The 20,249-nt window shown below is 46.2% G+C and overlaps 13 non-coding genes across 13 annotated transcripts; all 13 read left to right on the top strand.

Annotated features, from left to right (window-relative positions):
• Positions 1-796: 796 nt before the first annotated feature.
• Positions 797-867, top strand: trnag-gcc (transfer RNA glycine (anticodon GCC)). Its single transcript has one exon. It is a non-coding gene; the product is annotated as a tRNA-Gly (tRNA).
• A 954-nt stretch (positions 868-1,821) lies between these two features.
• trnae-uuc (transfer RNA glutamic acid (anticodon UUC)) lies at positions 1,822-1,893 on the top strand. The gene has a single exon. It is a non-coding gene; the product is annotated as a tRNA-Glu (tRNA).
• A 1,034-nt stretch (positions 1,894-2,927) lies between these two features.
• On the top strand, positions 2,928-2,998 carry trnag-gcc (transfer RNA glycine (anticodon GCC)). Its single transcript has one exon. It is a non-coding gene; the product is annotated as a tRNA-Gly (tRNA).
• Positions 2,999-6,086: 3,088 nt separating this feature from the next.
• On the top strand, positions 6,087-6,158 carry trnae-uuc (transfer RNA glutamic acid (anticodon UUC)). Its single transcript has one exon. It is a non-coding gene; the product is annotated as a tRNA-Glu (tRNA).
• Positions 6,159-7,193: 1,035 nt separating this feature from the next.
• Positions 7,194-7,264, top strand: trnag-gcc (transfer RNA glycine (anticodon GCC)). Its single transcript has one exon. It is a non-coding gene; the product is annotated as a tRNA-Gly (tRNA).
• Positions 7,265-10,352: 3,088 nt separating this feature from the next.
• On the top strand, positions 10,353-10,424 carry trnae-uuc (transfer RNA glutamic acid (anticodon UUC)). The gene has a single exon. It is a non-coding gene; the product is annotated as a tRNA-Glu (tRNA).
• A 997-nt stretch (positions 10,425-11,421) lies between these two features.
• Positions 11,422-11,492, top strand: trnag-gcc (transfer RNA glycine (anticodon GCC)). The gene has a single exon. It is a non-coding gene; the product is annotated as a tRNA-Gly (tRNA).
• Positions 11,493-12,447: 955 nt separating this feature from the next.
• trnae-uuc (transfer RNA glutamic acid (anticodon UUC)) lies at positions 12,448-12,519 on the top strand. The gene has a single exon. It is a non-coding gene; the product is annotated as a tRNA-Glu (tRNA).
• Positions 12,520-13,555: 1,036 nt separating this feature from the next.
• On the top strand, positions 13,556-13,626 carry trnag-gcc (transfer RNA glycine (anticodon GCC)). Its single transcript has one exon. It is a non-coding gene; the product is annotated as a tRNA-Gly (tRNA).
• A 954-nt stretch (positions 13,627-14,580) lies between these two features.
• Positions 14,581-14,652, top strand: trnae-uuc (transfer RNA glutamic acid (anticodon UUC)). Its single transcript has one exon. It is a non-coding gene; the product is annotated as a tRNA-Glu (tRNA).
• A 1,035-nt stretch (positions 14,653-15,687) lies between these two features.
• Positions 15,688-15,758, top strand: trnag-gcc (transfer RNA glycine (anticodon GCC)). Its single transcript has one exon. It is a non-coding gene; the product is annotated as a tRNA-Gly (tRNA).
• Positions 15,759-17,821: 2,063 nt separating this feature from the next.
• trnag-gcc (transfer RNA glycine (anticodon GCC)) lies at positions 17,822-17,892 on the top strand. The gene has a single exon. It is a non-coding gene; the product is annotated as a tRNA-Gly (tRNA).
• A 954-nt stretch (positions 17,893-18,846) lies between these two features.
• trnae-uuc (transfer RNA glutamic acid (anticodon UUC)) lies at positions 18,847-18,918 on the top strand. Its single transcript has one exon. It is a non-coding gene; the product is annotated as a tRNA-Glu (tRNA).
• The last annotated feature ends 1,331 nt before the right edge of the window (positions 18,919-20,249 follow it).

Here is a 20,249-nt window from a genome sequence, read left to right as displayed (position 1 = left end):
TGATCACAGCACGGCTATCAGTCAACTCATTGCCAGTGTGAAAAATGCCACATTAGCAACGTGTGCAAGACTCGAATGACAGAGTAACTGGGCCGTGATAACTTATCCTGATATTCATGAGGCCTTAACATTCGCTGCATAAGACAATTCTACCTCTGGTTACCATCCCTCCTGCCATTGGAAAGCGTTTGTCTTTATTTACTCTATCAAAACCCATTGTAATTTTGCAAGCCTCTATTAAATTTCCTCTTAGCCTCCAGAGGAAAGCAATCCCAGCTTCTCCACACTATCCCTCGGGCCACACTGTAAGACGTCAAACGGGTTCTGTATGTCTGATAGACATATATTTCAGCTACAGGGGAGTCAAAGGTTATGGGGAACGGGCGGCAAAGTTGCGTTGTGTCGAAGATCTCATCAGCCACGAACTTTTTAAATGGCGGGCTGGAGGGGCCGAATGGCCCAATCCTGCTCCTATTTTTTCTTTTGGGGAAGGTTAGTTTCTTAATTATGTAATTTTTGAGCAGCTAAACAACGTTGGAAGGAAACTCCCACGGGACGTAGAAAAGTGCAAAATCTTAGCTCTACCGAGAGCTCATGCACCTGAGAGGTTAACCCTGTGTTTCTCTGTCCACAGATCTTCCAGGACCTTCGAAGTGTTTCCAGCATTTAATCAACAATTCCAGATGCAGTATCTGCTGCATATTGCTTTTTATGTTAACGCAGTGTCCCCGCTTGTATTAACAAAAGTCAAAAATAAATTGTAGCAACCAGAAAATAGAATCGATTAAGTCGGCGTGCATTGGTGGTTCAGGGGTAGAATTCTCGCCTGCCACGCGGGAGACCCGGGTTCGATTCCCGGCCAATGCAGGCTAATTTTTTTAACAATTCATTTCATAGCAAACACATCACATGAGCATAAATAATTTATTAGCTGTACCTGTGCAAGTGGATCAAGGGTATGAATGTTCTGCTCCTGTTGCTGTGCAACAGCTTTGAGGGGCTGAATGGCATCCTGTTCCTGTGTAACAGGCTCGATTCTTACTCTGACAGACATTGCATTGCTCACTTCCTCGTTAGTCTCGTTGTGAGTATCCCCGCATGTCACGCGGGAGACCGGGGTGAAATTCCCCGACGGGAAGGAATTTTAACATCCCCAATTTTAAACGTTTTGGCAGCACCTTAAAGCGCTCCTTGGAAAAGATCAACAGCGAAAGATTGAACCTAAAACAATTTTAAACGGTGAGGAACTGCATAAAAACCTCCTGCATCAATTCCTCGTTAGCATAGTGTTCTCCTTCTGTTTGTCTTTTGTGCGGGGCACTGCGGAACGAGAGAGGACAGGGAAATGCAGATAACAGCGGGAGAAAGCACGTCTGATCTTTCAAGTGGACAGCACTGGCACGATTGGCCGAATGGCCTCACACTGTACTGCACGCCTCCATGAATCATATGGATATCTGAGACATACTCACACAAAGTGAGCACACATCTGTGTTCGTGCATATGTTTGAGTCTTTGTCTCAAGCAGTGCATTACTGTTTCCTCTGTATTGTCCTTGATATTTTGGTGCTGATTATTCAATATCCCGACGGCTTTTCTCTGACTGTGTACCTCTGAGAAAAGCACAGAAGCAAATAGATTTCAGGTGGACGCCTACACGCACTTGATGCTGTGGTTTCCAGAACATGTCCTTTGCGATCTCGCCTAAAAAATGTCATCTTGTACGAAAAGTTTGCCTGGCGTGAAAGTGACCTGAATTTCAAAGCTGCAAGGAGGAAAGACTGCCTTGTTCTGCTTGCTGGCAGGCCGCTTCTCACAGCTTCCCTGGTGGTCTAGTGGATAGGATTCGGCGCTTTCACCGCCGCGTCCCGGGTTCGATTCCCGGTCAGGGAACCAGTGCGTTTTCTGGCTGTTTGAAATGCCAGCAATCAAAGCACCCGCGCGAAACAATGCTTGCACCTCATCAACTTTCAATTTTCCACACCGCTGCTGTTGCCTCAACAGTCAGCAGCGCATCATTCGGTACCGAGGTGCAGCATTCGCTTCCTTGCCTCACAGTACAGAACAGTCACGGTTATTATCCGTCTTCCATGTATTATTTTGCCGACTGCATCTCCCTAACAATCTTAGCTGATCACAGCACGGCTATCAGTCAACTCATTGCCAGTGTGAAAAATGCCACATTAGCAACGTGTGCAAGACTCGAATGACAGAGTAACTGGGCCGTGATAACTTATCCTGATATTCATGAGGCCTTAACATTCGCTGCATAAGACAATTCTACCTCTGGTTACCATCACTCCTGCCATTGGAAAGCGTTTGTCTTTATTTCCTCTATCAAAACCCATTGTAATTTTGCAAGCCTCTATTAAATTTCCTCTTAGCCTCCAGAGGAAAGCAATCCCAGCTTCTCCACACTATCCCTCGGGCCACACTGTAAGGCGTCAAACGGGTTCTGTATGTCTGATAGACATATATTTCAGCTACAGGGGAGTCAAAGGTTATGGGGAACGGGCGGCAAAGTTGCGTTGTGTCGAAGATCTCATCAGCCACGAACTTTTTAAATGGCGGGCTCGAGGGGCCGAATGGCACAATCCTGCTCCTATTTTTTCTTTTGGGGAAGGTTAGTTTCCTAATTATGTAATTTTTGAGCAGCTAAACAACGTTGGAAGGAAACTCCCACGGGACGTAGAAAAGTGCAAAATCTTAGCTCTACCGAGAGCTCATGCACCTGAGAGGTTATCCCTGTGTTTCTCTGTCCACAGACCTTCCAGGACCTTCGAAGTGTTTCCAGCATTTAATCAACAATTCCAGATGCAGTATCTGCTGCATATTGCTTTTTATGTTAACGCAGTGTCCCCGCTTGTATTAACAAAAGTCAAAAATAAATTGTAGCTACCAGAAAATAGAATCGATTAAGTCGGCGTGCATTGGTGGTTCAGGGGTAGAATTCTCGCCTGCCACGCGGGAGACCCGGGTTCGATTCCCGGCCAATGCAGGCTAATTTTTTTAACAATTCATTTCATAGCAAACACATCACATGAGCATAAATAATTTATTAGCTGTACCTGTGCAAGTGGATCAAGGGTATGAATGTTCTGCTCCTGTTCCTGTGCAACAGCTTTGAGGGGCTGAATGGCATCCTGTTCCTGTGTAACAGGCTCGATTCTTACTCTGACAGACATTGCATTGCTCACTTCCTCGTTAGTCTCGTTGTGAGTATCCCCGCCTGTCACGCGGGAGACCGGGGTGAAATTCCCCGACGGGAAGGAATTTTAACATCCCCAATTTTAAACGTTTTGGCAGCACCTTAAAGCGCTCCTTGGAAAAATATCAACAGCGAAAGATTGAACCTAAAACAATTTTAAACGGTGAGGAACTGCATAAAAACCTCCTGCATCAATTCCTCGTTAGCATAGTGTTCTCCTTCTGTTTGTCTTTTGTGCGGGGCACTGCGGAACGAGAGAGGACAGGGAAATGCAGATAACAGCGGGAGAAAGCACGTCTGATCTTTCAAGTGGACAGCACTGGCACGATTGGCCGAATGGCCTCACACTGTACTGCACGCCTCCATGAATCATATGGATATCTGAGACATACTCACACAAAGTGAGCACACATCTGTGTTCGTGCATATGTTTGAGTCTTTGTCTCAAGCAGTGCATTACTGTTTCCTCTGTATTGTCCTTGATATTTTGGTGCTGATTATTCAATATCCCGGCGGCTTTTCTCTGACTGTGTACCTCTTAGAGAAGCACAGAAGCAAATTGATTTCAGGTGGACGCCTACACGCACTTGATGCTGTGGTTTCCTGAACATGTCCTTTGTGATCTCGCCTAAAAAATGTCATCTTGTACGAAAAGTTTGCCTGGCGTGAAAGTGACCTGAATTTCAAAGCAGCAAGGAGGAAAGACTGCCTTGTTCTGCTTGCTGGCAGGCCGCTTCGCACAGCTTCCCTGGTGGTCTAGTGGATAGGATTCGGCGCTTTCACCGCCGCGGCCCAGGTTCGATTCCCGGTCAGGGAACCAGTGCGTTTTCTGGATGGTTGAAATGCCAGCAATCAAAGCACCCGCGCGAAACAATGCTTGCACCTCATCAACCTTTCAATTTTCCACACCGCTGCTGTTGCCTCAACAGTCAGCAGCGCATCATTCGGTACCGAGGTGCAGCATTCGCTTCCTTGCCTCGCAGTGTCAGAACAGTCACGGTTATTATCCGTCTTCCATGTATTATTTTGCCGACTGCAACTCCCTAACAAACTTAGCTGATCACAGCACGGCTATCAGTCAACTCATTGCCAGTGTGAAAAATGCCACATTAGCAACGTGTGCAAGACTCGAATGACAGAGTAACTGGGCCGTGATAACTTATCCTGATATTCATGAGGCCTTAACATTCGCTGCATAAGACAATTCTACCTCTGGTTACCATCCCTCCTGCCATTGGAAAGCGTTTGTCTTTATTTACTCTATCAAAACCCATTGTAATTTTGCAAGCCTCTATTAAATTTCCTCTTAGCCTCCAGAGGAAAGCAATCCCAGCTTCTCCACACTATCCCTCGGGCCACACTGTAAGACGTCAAACGGGTTCTGTATGTCTGATAGACATATATTTCAGCTACAGGGGAGTCAAAGGTTATGGGGAACGGGCGGCAAAGTTGCGTTGTGTCGAAGATCTCATCAGCCACGAACTTTTTAAATGGCGGGCTGGAGGGGCCGAATGGCCCAATCCTGCTCCTATTTTTTCTTTTGGGGAAGGTTAGTTTCTTAATTATGTAATTTTTGAGCAGCTAAACAACGTTGGAAGGAAATTCCCACGGGACGTAGAAAAGTGCAAAATCTTAGCTCTACCGAGAGCTCATGCACCTGAGAGGTTAACCCTGTGTTTCTCTGTCCACAGATCTTCCAGGACCTTCGAAGTGTTTCCAGCATTTAATCAACAATTCCAGATGCAGTATCTGCTGCATATTGCTTTTTATGTTAACGCAGTGTCCCCGCTTGTATTAACAAAAGTCAAAAATAAATTGTAGCAACCAGAAAATAGAATCGATTAAGTCGGCGTGCATTGGTGGTTCAGGGGTAGAATTCTCGCCTGCCACGCGGTAGACCCGGGTTCGATTCCCGGCCAATGCAGACTAATTTTTTTAACAATTCATTTCATAGCAAACACATCACATGAGCATAAATAATTTATTAGCTGTACCTGTGCAAGTGGATCAAGGGTATGAATGTTCTGCTCCTGTTGCTGTGCAACAGCTTTGAGGGGCTGAATGGCATCCTGTTCCTGTGTAACAGGCTCGATTCTTACTCTGACAGACATTGCATTGCTCACTTCCTCGTTAGTCTCGTTGTGAGTATCCCCGCCTGTCACGCGGGAGACCGGGGTGAAATTCCCCGACGGGAAGGAATTTTAACATCCCCAATTTTAAACGTTTTGGCAGCACCTTAAAGCGCTCCTTGGAAAAGATCAACAGCGAAAGATTGAACCTAAAACAATTTTAAACGGTGAGGAACTGCATAAAAACCTCCTGCATCAATTCCTCGTTAGCATAGTGTTCTCCTTCTGTTTGTCTTTTGTGCGGGGCACTGCGGAACGAGAGAGGACAGGGAAATGCAGATAACAGCGGGAGAAAGCACGTCTGATCTTTCAAGTGGACAGCACTGGCACGATTGGCCGAATGGCCTCACACTGTACTGCACGCCTCCATGAATCATATGGATATCTGAGACATACTCACACAAAGTGAGCACACATCTGTGTTCGTGCATATGTTTGAGTCTTTGTCTCAAGCAGTGCATTACGGTTTCCTCTGTATTGTCCTTGATATTTTGGTGCTGATTATTCAATATCCCGACGGCTTTTCTCTGACTGTGTACCTCTGAGAAAAGCACAGAAGCAAATAGATTTCAGGTGGACGCCTACACGCACTTGATGCTGTGGTTTCCAGAACATGTCCTTTGCGATCTCGCCTAAAAAATGTCATCTTGTACGAAAAGTTTGCCTGGCGTGAAAGTGACCTGAATTTCAAAGCTGCAAGGAGGAAAGACTGCCTTGTTCTGCTTGCTGGCAGGCCGCTTCTCACAGCTTCCCTGGTGGTCTAGTGGATAGGATTCGGCGCTTTCACCGCCGCGGCCCGGGTTCGATTCCCGGTCAGGGAACCAGTGCGTTTTCTGGCTGTTTGAAATGCCAGCAATCAAAGCACCCGCGCGAAACAATGCTTGCACCTCATCAACTTTCAATTTTCCACACCGCTGCTGTTGCCTCAACAGTCAGCAGCGCATCATTCGGTACCGAGGTGCAGCATTCGCTTCCTTGCCTCACAGTGTCAGAACAGTCACGGTTATTATCCGTCTTCCATGTATTATTTTGCCGACTGCATCTCCCTAACAATCTTAGCTGATCACAGCACGGCTATCAGTCAACTCATTGCCAGTGTGAAAAATGCCACATTAGCAACGTGTGCAAGACTCGAATGACAGAGTAACTGGGCCGTGATAACTTATCCTGATATTCATGAGGCCTTAACATTCGCTGCATAAGACAATTCTACCTCTGGTTACCATCACTCCTGCCATTGGAAAGCGTTTGTCTTTATTTCCTCTATCAAAACACATTGTAATTTTGCAAGCCTCTATTAAATTTCCTCTTAGCCTCCAGAGGAAAGCAATCCCAGCTTCTCCACACTATCCCTCGGGCCACACTGTAAGGCGTCAAACGGGTTCTGTATGTCTGATAGACATATATTTCAGCTACAGGGGAGTCAAAGGTTATGGGGAACGGGCGGCAAAGTTGCGTTGTGTCGAAGATCTCATCAGCCACGAACTTTTTAAATGGCGGGCTCGAGGGGCCGAATGGCACAATCCTGCTCCTATTTTTTCTTTTGGGGAAGGTTAGTTTCCTAATTATGTAATTTTTGAGCAGCTAAACAACGTTGGAAGGAAACTCCCACGGGACGTAGAAAAGTGCAAAATCTTAGCTCTACCGAGAGCTCATGCACCTGAGAGGTTATCCCTGTGTTTCTCTGTCCACAGACCTTCCAGGACCTTCGAAGTGTTTCCAGCATTTAATCAACAATTCCAGATGCAGTATCTGCTGCATATTGCTTTTTATGTTAACGCAGTGTCCCCGCTTGTATTAACAAAAGTCAAAAATAAATTGTAGCTACCAGAAAATAGAATCGATTAAGTCGGCGTGCATTGGTGGTTCAGGGGTAGAATTCTCGCCTGCCACGCGGGAGACCCGGGTTCGATTCCCGGCCAATGCAGGCTAATTTTTTTAACAATTCATTTCATAGCAAACACATCACATGAGCATAAATAATTTATTAGCTGTACCTGTGCAAGTGGATCAAGGGTATGAATGTTCTGCTCCTGTTCCTGTGCAACAGCTTTGAGGGGCTGAATGGCATCCTGTTCCTGTGTAACAGGCTCGATTCTTACTCTGACAGACATTGCATTGCTCACTTCCTCGTTAGTCTCGTTGTGAGTATCCCCGCCTGTCACGCGGGAGACCGGGGTGAAATTCCCCGACGGGAAGGAATTTTAACATCCCCAATTTTAAACGTTTTGGCAGCACCTTAAAGCGCTCCTTGGAAAAATATCAACAGCGAAAGATTGAACCTAAAACAATTTTAAACGGTGAGGAACTGCATAAAAACCTCCTGCATCAATTCCTCGTTAGCATAGTGTTCTCCTTCTGTTTGTCTTTTGTGCGGGGCACTGCGGAACGAGAGAGGACAGGGAAATGCAGATAACAGCGGGAGAAAGCACGTCTGATCTTTCAAGTGGACAGCACTGGCACGATTGGCCGAATGGCCTCACACTGTACTGCACGCCTCCATGAATCATATGGATATCTGAGACATACTCACACAAAGTGAGCACACATCTGTGTTCGTGCATATGTTTGAGTCTTTGTCTCAAGCAGTGCATTACTGTTTCCTCTGTATTGTCCTTGATATTTTGGTGCTGATTATTCAATATCCCGGCGGCTTTTCTCTGACTGTGTACCTCTTAGAGAAGCACAGAAGCAAATTGATTTCAGGTGGACGCCTACACGCACTTGATGCTGTGGTTTCCTGAACATGTCCTTTGTGATCTCGCCTAAAAAATGTCATCTTGTACGAAAAGTTTGCCTGGCGTGAAAGTGACCTGAATTTCAAAGCAGCAAGGAGGAAAGACTGCCTTGTTCTGCTTGCTGGCAGGCCGCTTCGCACAGCTTCCCTGGTGGTCTAGTGGATAGGATTCGGCGCTTTCACCGCCGCGGCCCAGGTTCGATTCCCGGTCAGGGAACCAGTGCGTTTTCTGGATGGTTGAAATGCCAGCAATCAAAGCACCCGCGCGAAACAATGCTTGCACCTCATCAACCTTTCAATTTTCCACACCGCTGCTGTTGCCTCAACAGTCAGCAGCGCATCATTCGGTACCGAGGTGCAGCATTCGCTTCCTTGCCTCGCAGTGTCAGAACAGTCACGGTTATTATCCGTCTTCCATGTATTATTTTGCCGACTGCAACTCCCTAACAAACTTAGCTGATCACAGCACGGCTATCAGTCAACTCATTGCCAGTGTGAAAAATGCCACATTAGCAACGTGTGCAAGACTCGAATGACAGAGTAACTGGGCCGTGATAACTTATCCTGATATTCATGAGGCCTTAACATTCGCTGCATAAGACAATTCTACCTCTGGTTACCATCCCTCCTGCCATTGGAAAGCGTTTGTCTTTATTTACTCTATCAAAACCCATTGTAATTTTGCAAGCCTCTATTAAATTTCCTCTTAGCCTCCAGAGGAAAGCAATCCCAGCTTCTCCACACTATCCCTCGGGCCACACTGTAAGACGTCAAACGGGTTCTGTATGTCTGATAGACATATATTTCAGCTACAGGGGAGTCAAAGGTTATGGGGAACGGGCGGCAAAGTTGCGTTGTGTCGAAGATCTCATCAGCCACGAACTTTTTAAATGGCGGGCTGGAGGGGCCGAATGGCCCAATCCTGCTCCTATTTTTACTTTTGGGGAAGGTTAGTTTCTTAATTATGTAATTTTTGAGCAGCTAAACAACGTTGGAAGGAAACTCCCACGGGACGTAGAAAAGTGCAAAATCTTAGCTCTACCGAGAGCTCATGCACCTGAGAGGTTAACCCTGTGTTTCTCTGTCCACAGATCTTCCAGGACCTTCGAAGTGTTTCCAGCATTTAATCAACAATTCCAGATGCAGTATCTGCTGCATATTGCTTTTTATGTTAACGCAGTGTCCCCGCTTGTATTAACAAAAGACAAAAATAAATTGTAGCAACCAGAAAATAGAATCGATTAATTCGGCGTGCATTGGTGGTTCAGGGGTAGAATTCTCGCCTGCCACGCGGGAGACCCAGGTTCGATTCCCGGCCAATGCAGGCCAATTTTTTTAACAATTCATTTCATAGCAAACACATCACATGAGCACAAATAATTTATTAGCTGTACCTGTGCAAGTGGATCAAGGGTATGAATGTTCTGCTCCTGTTCCTTTGCAACAGCTTTGAGGGGCTGAATGGCATCCTGTTCTTGTGTAACAGGCTCGATTCTTACTCTGACAGACATTGCATTGCTCACTTCCTCGTTAGTCTCGTTGTGAGTATCCCCGCCTGTCACGCGGGAGACCGGGGTGAAATTCCCCGACGGGAAGGAATTTTAACATCCCCAATTTTAAACGTTTTGGCAGCACCTTAAAGCGCTCCTTGGAAAAGATCAAAAGCGAAAGATTGAACCTAAAACAATTTTAAACGGTGAGGAACTGCATAAAAACCTCCTGCATCAATTCCTCGTTAGCATACTGTTCTCCTTCTGTTTGTCTTTTGTGCGGGGCACTGCGGAAAGAGAGAGGACAGGGAAATGCAGATAACAGCGGGAGAAAGCACGTCTGATCTTTCAAGTGGACAGCACTGGCACGATTGGCCGAATGGCCTCACACTGTACTGCACGCCTCCATGAATCATATGGATATCTGAGACATACTCACACAAAGTGAGCACACATCTGTGTTCGTGCATATGTTTGAATCTTTGTCTCAAGCAGTGCATTAATGTTTCCTTTGTATTGTCCTTGATATTTTGGTGCTGATTATTCAATATCCCGGCGGCTTTTCTCTGACTGTGTATCTCTGAGAGAAGCACAGAAGCAAATAGATTTCAGGTGGACGCCTACACGCACTTGATGCTGTGGTTTCCTGAACATGTCCTTTGTGATCTCGCCTAAAAAATGTCATCTTGTACGAAAAGTTTGCCTGGCGTGAAAGTGACCTGAATTTCAAAGCAGCAAGGAGGAAAGACTGCCTTGTTCTGCTTGCTGGCAGGCCGCTCCTCACAGCTTCCCTGGTGGTCTAGTGGATAGGATTCGGCGCTTTCACCGCCGCGGCCCGGGTTCGATTCCCGGTCAGGGAACCAGAGCGTTTTCTGGCTGTTTGAAATGCCAGCAATCAAAGCACCCGCGCGAAACAATGCTTGCACCTCATCAACCTTTCAATTTTCCACACCGCTGCTGTTGCCTCAACAGTCAGCAGCGCATCATTCGGTACCGAGGTGCAGCATTCGCTTCCTTGCCTCGCAGTGTCAGAACAGTCACGGTTATTATCCGTCTTCCATGTATTATTTTGCCGACTGCAACTCCCTAACAAACTTAGCTGATCACAGCACGGCTATCAGTCAACTCATTGCCAGTGTGAAAAATGCCACATTAGCAACGTGTGCAAGACTCGAATGACAGAGTAACTGGGCCGTGATAACTTATCCTGATATTCATGAGGCCTTAACATTCGCTGCATAAGACAATTCTACCTCTGGTTACCATCCCTCCTGCCATTGGAAAGCGTTTGTCTTTATTTACTCTATCAAAACCCATTGTAATTTTGCAAGCCTCTATTAAATTTCCTCTTAGCCTCCAGAGGAAAGCAATCCCAGCTTCTCCACACTATCCCTCGGGCCACACTGTAAGACGTCAAACGGGTTCTGTATGTCTGATAGACATATATTTCAGCTACAGGGGAGTCGAAGATCTCATCAGCCACGAACTTTTTAAATGGCGGGCTCGAGGGGCCGAATGGCACAATCCTGCTCCTATTTTTTCTTTTGGGGAAGGTTAGTTTCCTAATTATGTAATTTTTGAGCAGCTAAACAACGTTGGAAGGAAACTCCCACGGGACGTAGAAAAGTGCAAAATCTTAGCTCTACCGAGAGCTCATGCACCTGAGAGGTTATCCCTGTGTTTCTCTGTCCACAGACCTTCCAGGACCTTCGAAGTGTTTCCAGCATTTAATCAACAATTCCAGATGCAGTATCTGCTGCATATTGCTTTTTATGTTAACGCAGTGTCCCCGCTTGTATTAACAAAAGTCAAAAATAAATTGTAGCTACCAGAAAATAGAATCGATTAAGTCGGCGTGCATTGGTGGTTCAGGGGTAGAATTCTCGCCTGCCACGCGGGAGACCCGGGTTCGATTCCCGGCCAATGCAGGCTAATTTTTTTAACAATTCATTTCATAGCAAACACATCACATGAGCATAAATAATTTATTAGCTGTACCTGTGCAAGTGGATCAAGGGTATGAATGTTCTGCTCCTGTTCCTGTGCAACAGCTTTGAGGGGCTGAATGGCATCCTGTTCCTGTGTAACAGGCTCGATTCTTACTCTGACAGACAGTGCATTGCTCACTTCCTCGTTAGTCTCGTTGTGAGTATCCCCGCCTGTCACGCGGGAGACCGGGGTGAAATTCCCCGACGGGAAGGAATTTTAACATCCCCAATTTTAAACGTTTTGGCAGCACCTTAAAGCGCTCCTTGGAAAAATATCAACAGCGAAAGATTGAACCTAAAACAATTTTAAACGGTGAGGAACTGCATAAAAACCTCCTGCATCAATTCCTCGTTAGCATAGTGTTCTCCTTCTGTTTGTCTTTTGTGCGGGGCACTGCGGAACGAGAGAGGACAGGGAAATGCAGATAACAGCGGGAGAAAGCACGTCTGATCTTTCAAGTGGACAGCACTGGCACGATTGGCCGAATGGCCTCACACTGTACTGCACGCCTCCATGAATCATATGGATATCTGAGACATACTCACACAAAGTGAGCACACATCTGTGTTCGTGCATATGTTTGAATCTTTGTCTCAAGCAGTGCATTAATGTTTCCTTTGTATTGTCCTTGATATTTTGGTGCTGATTATTCAATATCCCGGCGGCTTTTCTCTGACTGTGTATCTCTGAGAGAAGCACAGAAGCAAATAGATTTCAGGTGGACGCCTACACGCACTTGATGCTGTGGTTTCCTGAACATGTCCTTTGTGATCTCGCCTAAAAAATGTCATCTTGTACGAAAAGTTTGCCTGGCGTGAAAGTGACCTGAATTTCAAAGCAGCAAGGAGGAAAGACTGCCTTGTTCTGCTTTCTGGCAGGCCGCTTCTCACAGCTTCCCTGGTGGTCTAGTGGATAGGATTCGGCGCTTTCACCGCCGCGGCCCGGGTTCGATTCCCGGTCAGGGAACCAGAGCGTTTTCTGGCTGTTTGAAATGCCAGCAATCAAAGCACCCGCGCGAAACAATGCTTGCACCTCATCAACCTTTCAATTTTCCACACCGCTGCTGTTGCCTCAACAGTCAGCAGCGCATCATTCGGTACCGAGGTGCAGCATTCGCTTCCTTGCCTCGCAGTGTCAGAACAGTCACGGTTATTATCCGTCTTCCATGTATTATTTTGCCGACTGCAACTCCCTAACAAACTTAGCTGATCACAGCACGGCTATCAGTCAACTCATTGCCAGTGTGAAAAATGCCACATTAGCAACGTGTGCAAGACTCGAATGACAGAGTAACTGGGCCGTGATAACTTATCCTGATATTCATGAGGCCTTAACATTCGCTGCATAAGACAATTCTACCTCTGGTTACCATCCCTCCTGCCATTGGAAAGCGTTTGTCTTTATTTACTCTATCAAAACCCATTGTAATTTTGCAAGCCTCTATTAAATTTCCTCTTAGCCTCCAGAGGAAAGCAATCCCAGCTTCTCCACACTATCCCTCGGGCCACACTGTAAGACGTCAAACGGGTTCTGTATGTCTGATAGACATATATTTCAGCTACAGGGGAGTCAAAGGTTATGGGGAACGGGCGGCAAAGTTGCGTTGTGTCGAAGATCTCATCAGCCACGAACTTTTTAAATGGCGGGCTGGAGGGGCCGAATGGCCCAATCCTGCTCCTATTTTTTCTTTTGGGGAAGGTTAGTTTCTTAATTATGTAATTTTTGAGCAGCTAAACAACGTTGGAAGGAAACTCCCACGGGACGTAGAAAAGTGCAAAATCTTAGCTCTACCGAGAGCTCATGCACCTGAGAGGTTAACCCTGTGTTTCTCTGTCCACAGATCTTCCAGGACCTTCGAAGTGTTTCCAGCATTTAATCAACAATTCCAGATGCAGTATCTGCTGCATATTGCTTTTTATGTTAACGCAGTGTCCCCGCTTGTATTAACAAAAGTCAAAAATAAATTGTAGCAACCAGAAAATAGAATCGATTAAGTCGGCGTGCATTGGTGGTTCAGGGGTAGAATTCTCGCCTGCCACGCGGGAGACCCGGGTTCGATTCCCGGCCAATGCAGGCTAATTTTTTTAACAATTCATTTCATAGCAAACACATCACATGAGCATAAATAATTTATTAGCTGTACCTGTGCAAGTGGATCAAGGGTATGAATGTTCTGCTCCTGTTGCTGTGCAACAGCTTTGAGGGGCTGAATGGCATCCTGTTCCTGTGTAACAGGCTCGATTCTTACTCTGACAGACATTGCATTGCTCACTTCCTCGTTAGTCTCGTTGTGAGTATCCCCGCCTGTCACGCGGGAGACCGGGGTGAAATTCCCCGACGGGAAGGAATTTTAACATCCCCAATTTTAAACGTTTTGGCAGCACCTTAAAGCGCTCCTTGGAAAAGATCAACAGCGAAAGATTGAACCTAAAACAATTTTAAACGGTGAGGAACTGCATAAAAACCTCCTGCATCAATTCCTCGTTAGCATAGTGTTCTCACTCTGTTTGTCTTTTGTGCGGGGCACTGCGGAACGAGAGAGGACAGGGAAATGCAGATAACAGCGGGAGAAAGCACGTCTGATCTTTCAAGTGGACAGCACTGGCACGATTGGCCGAATGGCCTCACACTGTACTGCACGCCTCCATGAATCATATGGATATCTGAGACATACTCACACAAAGTGAGCACACATCTGTGTTCGTGCATATGTTTGAGTCTTTGTCTCAAGCAGTGCATTACTGTTTCCTCTGTATTGTCCTTGATATTTTGGTGCTGATTATTCAATATCCCGACGGCTTTTCTCTGACTGTGTACCTCTGAGAAAAGCACAGAAGCAAATAGATTTCAGGTGGACGCCTACACGCACTTGATGCTGTGGTTTCCAGAACATGTCCTTTGCGATCTCGCCTAAAAAATGTCATCTTGTACGAAAAGTTTGCCTGGCGTGAAAGTGACCTGAATTTCAAAGCTGCAAGGAGGAAAAACTGCCTTGTTCTGCTTGCTGGCAGGCCGTTTCTCACAGCTTCCCTGGTGGTCTAGTGGATAGGATTCGGCGCTTTCACCGCCGCGGCCCGGGTTCGATTCCCGGTCAGGGAACCAGTGCGTTTTCTGGCTGTTTGAAATGCCAGCAATCAAAGCACCCGCGCGAAACAATGCTTGCACCTCATCAACTTTCAATTTTCCACACCGCTGCTGTTGCCTCAACAGTCAGCAGCGCATCATTCGGTACCGAGGTGCAGCATTCGCTTCCTTGCCTCACAGTGTCAGAACAGTCACGGTTATTATCCGTCTTCCATGTATTATTTTGCCGACTGCATCTCCCTAACAATCTTAGCTGATCACAGCACGGCTATCAGTCAACTCATTGCCAGTGTGAAAAATGCCACATTAGCAACGTGTGCAAGACTCGAATGACAGAGTAACTGGGCCGTGATAACTTATCCTGATATTCATGAGGCCTTAACATTCGCTGCATAAGACAATTCTACCTCTGGTTACCATCACTCCTGCCATTGGAAAGCGTTTGTCTTTATTTCCTCTATCAAAACCCATTGTAATTTTGCAAGCCTCTATTAAATTTCCTCTTAGCCTCCAGAGGAAAGCAATCCCAGCTTCTCCACACTATCCCTCGGGCCACACTGTAAGGCGTCAAACGGGTTCTGTATGTCTGATAGACATATATTTCAGCTACAGGGGAGTCAAAGGTTATGGGGAACGGGCGGCAAAGTTGCGTTGTGTCGAAGATCTCATCAGCCACGAACTTTTTAAATGGCGGGCTCGAGGGGCCGAATGGCACAATCCTGCTCCTATTTTTTCTTTTGGGGAAGGTTAGTTTCCTAATTATGTAATTTTTGAGCAGCTAAACAACGTTGGAAGGAAACTCCCACGGGACGTAGAAAAGTGCAAAATCTTAGCTCTACCGAGAGCTCATGCACCTGAGAGGTTATCCCTGTGTTTCTCTGTCCACAGACCTTCCAGGACCTTCGAAGTGTTTCCAGCATTTAATCAACAATTCCAGATGCAGTATCTGCTGCATATTGCTTTTTATGTTAACGCAGTGTCCCCGCTTGTATTAACAAAAGTCAAAAATAAATTGTAGCTACCAGAAAATAGAATCGATTAAGTCGGCGTGCATTGGTGGTTCAGGGGTAGAATTCTCGCCTGCCACGCGGGAGACCCGGGTTCGATTCCCGGCCAATGCAGGCTAATTTTTTTAACAATTCATTTCATAGCAAACACATCACATGAGCATAAATAATTTATTAGCTGTACCTGTGCAAGTGGATCAAGGGTATGAATGTTCTGCTCCTGTTCCTGTGCAACAGCTTTGAGGGGCTGAATGGCATCCTGTTCCTGTGTAACAGGCTCGATTCTTACTCTGACAGACATTGCATTGCTCACTTCCTCGTTAGTCTCGTTGTGAGTATCCCCGCCTGTCACGCGGGAGACCGGGGTGAAATTCCCCGACGGGAAGGAATTTTAACATCCCCAATTTTAAACGTTTTGGCAGCACCTTAAAGCGCTCCTTGGAAAAATATCAACAGCGAAAGATTGAACCGAAAACAATTTTAAACGGTGAGGAACTGCATAAAAACCTCCTGCATCAATTCCTCGTTAGCATAGTGTTCTCCTTCTGTTTGTCTTTTGTGCGGGGCACTGCGGAACGAGAGAGGACAGGGAAATGCAGATAACAGCGGGAGAAAGCACGTCTGATCTTTCAAGTGGACAGCACTGGCACGATTGGCCGAATGGCCTCACACTGTACTGCACGCCTCCATGAATCATATGGATATCTGAGACATACTCACACAAAGTGAGCACACATCTGTGTTCGTGCATATGTTTGAGTCTTTGTCTCAAGCAGTGCATTACTGTTTCCTCTGTATTGTCCTTGATATTTTGGTGCTGATTATTCAATATCCCGGCGGCTTTTCTCTGACTGTGTACCTCTTAGAGAAGCACAGAAGCAAATTGATTTCAGGTGGACGCCTACACGCACTTGATGCTGTGGTTTCCTGAACATGTCCTTTGTGATCTCGCCTAAAAAATGTCATCTTGTACGAAAAGTTTGCCTGGCGTGAAAGTGACCTGAATTTCAAAGCAGCAAGGAGGAAAGACTGCCTTGTTCTGCTTGCTGGCAGGCCGCTTCTCACAGCTTCCCTGGTGGTCTAGTGGATAGGATTCGGCGCTTTCACCGCCGCGGCCCAGGTTCGATTCCCGGTCAGGGAACCAGTGCGTTTTCTGGATGGTTGAAATGCCAGCAATCAAAGCACCCGCGCGAAACAATGCTTGCACCTCATCAACCTTTCAATTTTCCACACCGCTGCTGTTGCCTCAACAGTCAGCAGCGCATCATTCGGTACCGAGGTGCAGCATTCGCTTCCTTGCCTCGCAGTGTCAGAACAGTCACGGTTATTATCCGTCTTCCATGTATTATTTTGCCGACTGCAACTCCCTAACAAACTTAGCTGATCACAGCACGGCTATCAGTCAACTCATTGCCAGTGTGAAAAATGCCACATTAGCAACGTGTGCAAGACTCGAATGACAGAGTAACTGGGCCGTGATAACTTATCCTGATATTCATGAGGCCTTAACATTCGCTGCATAAGACAATTCTACCTCTGGTTACCATCCCTCCTGCCATTGGAAAGCGTTTGTCTTTATTTACTCTATCAAAACCCATTGTAATTTTGCAAGCCTCTATTAAATTTCCTCTTAGCCTCCAGAGGAAAGCAATCCCAGCTTCTCCACACTATCCCTCGGGCCACACTGTAAGACGTCAAACGGGTTCAGTATGTCTGATAGACATATATTTCAGCTACAGGGGAGTCAAAGGTTATGGGGAACGGGCGGCAAAGTTGCGTTGTGTCGAAGATCTCATCAGCCACGAACTTTTTAAATGGCGGGCTGGAGGGGCCGAATGGCCCAATCCTGCTCCTATTTTTTCTTTTGGGGAAGGTTAGTTTCTTAATTATGTAATTTTTGAGCAGCTAAACAACGTTGGAAGGAAACTCCCACGGGACGTAGAAAAGTGCAAAATCTTAGCTCTACCGAGAGCTCATGCACCTGAGAGGTTAACCCTGTGTTTCTCTGTCCACAGATCTTCCAGGACCTTCGAAGTGTTTCCAGCATTTAATCAACAATTCCAGATGCAGTATCTGCTGCATATTGCTTTTTATGTTAACGCAGTGTCCCCGCTTGTATTAACAAAAGTCAAAAATAAATTGTAGCAACCAGAAAATAGAATCGATTAAGTCGGCGTGCATTGGTGGTTCAGGGGTAGAATTCTCGCCTGCCACGCGGGAGACCCGGGTTCGATTCCCGGCCAATGCAGGCTAATTTTTTTAACAATTCATTTCATAGCAAACACATCACATGAGCATAAATAATTTATTAGCTGTACCTGTGCAAGTGGATCAAGGGTATGAATGTTCTGCTCCTGTTGCTGTGCAACAGCTTTGAGGGGCTGAATGGCATCCTGTTCCTGTGTAACAGGCTCGATTCTTACTCTGACAGACATTGCATTGCTCACTTCCTCGTTAGTCTCGTTGTGAGTATCCCCGCCTGTCACGCGGGAGACCGGGGTGAAATTCCCCGACGGGAAGGAATTTTAACATCCCCAATTTTAAACGTTTTGGCAGCACCTTAAAGCGCTCCTTGGAAAAGATCAACAGCGAAAGATTGAACCTAAAACAATTTTAAACGGTGAGGAACTGCATAAAAACCTCCTGCATCAATTCCTCGTTAGCATAGTGTTCTCCTTCTGTTTGTCTTTTGTGCGGGGCACTGCGGAACGAGAGAGGACAGGGAAATGCAGATAACAGCGGGAGAAAGCACGTCTGATCTTTCAAGTGGACAGCACTGGCACGATTGGCCGAATGGCCTCACACTGTACTGCACGCCTCCATGAATCATATGGATATCTGAGACATACTCACACAAAGTGAGCACACATCTGTGTTCGTGCATATGTTTGAGTCCTTGTCTCAAGCAGTGCATTACTGTTTCCTCTGTATTGTCCTTGATATTTTGGTGCTGATTATTCAATATCCCGACGGCTTTTCTCTGACTGTGTACCTCTGAGAAAAGCACAGAAGCAAATAGATTTCAGGTGGACGCCTACACGCACTTGATGCTGTGGTTTCCAGAACATGTCCTTTGCGATCTCGCCTAAAAAATGTCATCTTGTACGAAAAGTTTGCCTGGCGTGAAAGTGACCTGAATTTCAAAGCAGCAAGGAGGAAAGACTGCCTTGTTCTGCTTGCTGGCAGGCCGGTTCTCACAGCTTCCCTGGTGGTCTAGTGGATAGGATTCGGCGCTTTCACCGCCGCGGCCCGGGTTCGATTCCCGGTCAGGGAACCAGTGCGTTTTCTGGATGTTTGAAATGCCAGCAATCAAAGCACCCGCGCGAAACAATGCTTGCACCTCATCAACCTTTCAATTTTCCACACCGCTGCTGTTGCCTCAACAGTCAGCAGCGCATCATTCGGTACCGAGGTGCAGCATTCGCTTCCTTGCCTCACAGTGTCAGAACAGTCACGGTTATTATCCGTCTTCCATGTATTATTTTGCCGACTACATCTCCCTAACAATCTTAGCTGATCACAGCACGGCTATCAGTCAACTCATTGCCAGTGTGAAAAATGCCACATTAGCAACGTGTGCAAGACTCGAATGACAGAGTAACTGGGCCGTGATAACTTATCCTGATATTCATGAGGCCTTAACATTCGCTGCATAAGACAATTCTACCTCTGGTTACCATCACTCCTGCCATTGGAAAGCGTTTGTCTTTATTTCCTCTATCAAAACCCATTGTAATTTTGCAAGCCTCTATTAAATTTCCTCTTAGCCTCCAGAGGAAAGCAATCCCAGCTTCTCCACACTATCCCTCGGGCCACACTGTAAGGCGTCAAACGGGTTCTGTATGTCTGATAGACATATATTTCAGCTACAGGGGAGTCAAAGGTTATGGGGAACGGGCGGCAAAGTTGCGTTGTGTCGAAGATCTCATCAGCCACGAACTTTTTAAATGGCGGGCTCGAGGGGCCGAATGGCACAATCCTGCTCCTATTTTTTCTTTTGGGGAAGGTTAGTTTCCTAATTATGTAATTTTTGAGCAGCTAAACAACGTTGGAAGGAAACTCCCACGGGACGTAGAAAAGTGCAAAATCTTAGCTCTACCGAGAGCTCATGCACCTGAGAGGTTATCCCTGTGTTTCTCTGTCCACAGACCTTCCAGGACCTTCGAAGTGTTTCCAGCATTTAATCAACAATTCCAGATGCAGTATCTGCTGCATATTGCTTTTTATGTTAACGCAGTGTCCCCGCTTGTATTAACAAAAGTCAAAAATAAATTGTAGCTACCAGAAAATAGAATCGATTAAGTCGGCGTGCATTGGTGGTTCAGGGGTAGAATTCTCGCGTGCCACGCGGGAGACCCGGGTTCGATTCCCGGCCAATGCAGGCTAATTTTTTTAACAATTCATTTCATAGCAAACACATCACATGAGCATAAATAATTTATTAGCTGTACCTGTGCAAGTGGATCAAGGGTATGAATGTTCTGCTCCTGTTCCTGTGCAACAGCTTTGAGGGGCTGAATGGCATCCTGTTCCTGTGTAACAGGCTCGATTCTTACTCTGACAGACATTACATTGCTCACTTCCTCGTTAGTCTCGTTGTGAGTA

The sequence above is a fragment of the Somniosus microcephalus genome, unplaced genomic scaffold (genome assembly GCF_052327205.1).
Source record: "Somniosus microcephalus isolate GS21.2 unplaced genomic scaffold, FLI_Smic_1.0 unresolved_chr8, whole genome shotgun sequence".
NCBI lineage: Eukaryota > Metazoa > Chordata > Chondrichthyes > Squaliformes > Somniosidae > Somniosus > Somniosus microcephalus.
Note: the sequence above shows the minus strand (reverse complement) of the source record. Positions and strands in the feature narration are given on the sequence as shown.